Below are 1,447 nucleotides of genomic sequence, written 5' to 3' on the forward strand. Positions count from 1 at the left end.
TTTTATTAATTTTAATGAACATTTACAGAGATTTTGGATTTCCATTCATCCATTGTTGCACTATGTTCAGTGCATCTAAATTCCAAAATCAATCTCCACAATAGTCTACATGTTTCCTATTTCCAAAGGGGCCCTTTAGAGTAGTGAGAGAAGATCTTTACCCTGAAACCTACAGTGTCCCTTTTCAGCAGGAAGTAGTTAAGAGAATACACCGTCCCCTTTTCCTTATGAATCAGGGTGAAATCTCTCTCAGGGAGGAGTGATAGGGAATGGCAAAGGACCCACTGACAAAGGAAATTAATCAGAACTGGTTTTGACAAGCACTGTGGCAATGGACAATTAAAACAGACTTTCAAAATAGGGATCTTAACAAAGAGAGAATGCAAATCTACAACCAGGAGAGGATAAAATAGATGAATGGGACCTTCTAAGATTCAAATCCCTATGCACATCCAAAAACTTCTCCAACAGGGTAAAAAGGGAAAACACAGACTGGGAAAGATTATTTGGTAACAGCATGTCAGACAAGGGACTTGTACCTAGAATTTATAGAATAATCAAGCACCATAACAAGATAAAGGCAAACAACCCAATTGAAAAATGGGCACAGGATATGAACACACACTTCACCGAAGAAGACATTCAGATGGCAAACACACACATGAAGAAATGTCCAAAATCCCTAGCTCTAAGAGAGATACAAATCAAAACAACTATGAGAGATCATCTCACCAGAGTAAGAATAGAAATATTTAACAGAGCAGCAAATAACAAATATTGGGAAGGTTGTGGAGAAACTGGAACCCTTATTCATTATTGGTGGGAGTGTAAAACGGTGCAACCACTATGGAGGGCTATATGGCACTTTCTCAAAAACTTGGAAATAGAAATACCATTTGACCCAGCAATTCCACTACTGGGAATATACCCTAAAAAACCATAACCACCACCCAAGCAGATATATGCACACCCACGTTTATTGCAGTTTTGTTCACAATAGCAAAGAGTTGTAAACAACCGAAGTGCCCACCAACAAATGAATGGATAGAGAAGCTGTGGTATATTCACATGATGGAATACTATGCTGCATTGAAAAACAAGGAACTCATGAAATATTATACAAAATGGGTGACCCTGGAGGACATTATGCTGAGTGAAATATCTCAATCACAAAAGGACAGATAATGCATAGTGTCACTGTTGTAAAACAGCACTGACATCAGGGTTGAGGGAAGACGGAGAAAGAGGGGATACATTATGTATCCTGCATTGAAACAGATGAGAGAGAACTGTTTAAAAGGGATCATTTCACCCCAGTCAAAATAGCAAAATTTAACAGAACAGCCCAGCAAGCAACAAATGCTGGCGAGGTTGTGGAGAAACTGGAACCCTCATTCACTGTTGGTGGGAGTGTAAAATGGTGCAACCCCTGTGGAAAGCAGTATGG

The sequence above is a fragment of the Elephantulus edwardii genome, unplaced genomic scaffold (assembly GCF_000299155.1).
Source record: "Elephantulus edwardii isolate Elephantulus edwardi_28Jun2011 unplaced genomic scaffold, EleEdw1.0 scaffold00177, whole genome shotgun sequence".
In the NCBI taxonomy this organism is placed as follows: Eukaryota; Metazoa; Chordata; class Mammalia; order Macroscelidea; family Macroscelididae; genus Elephantulus; species Elephantulus edwardii.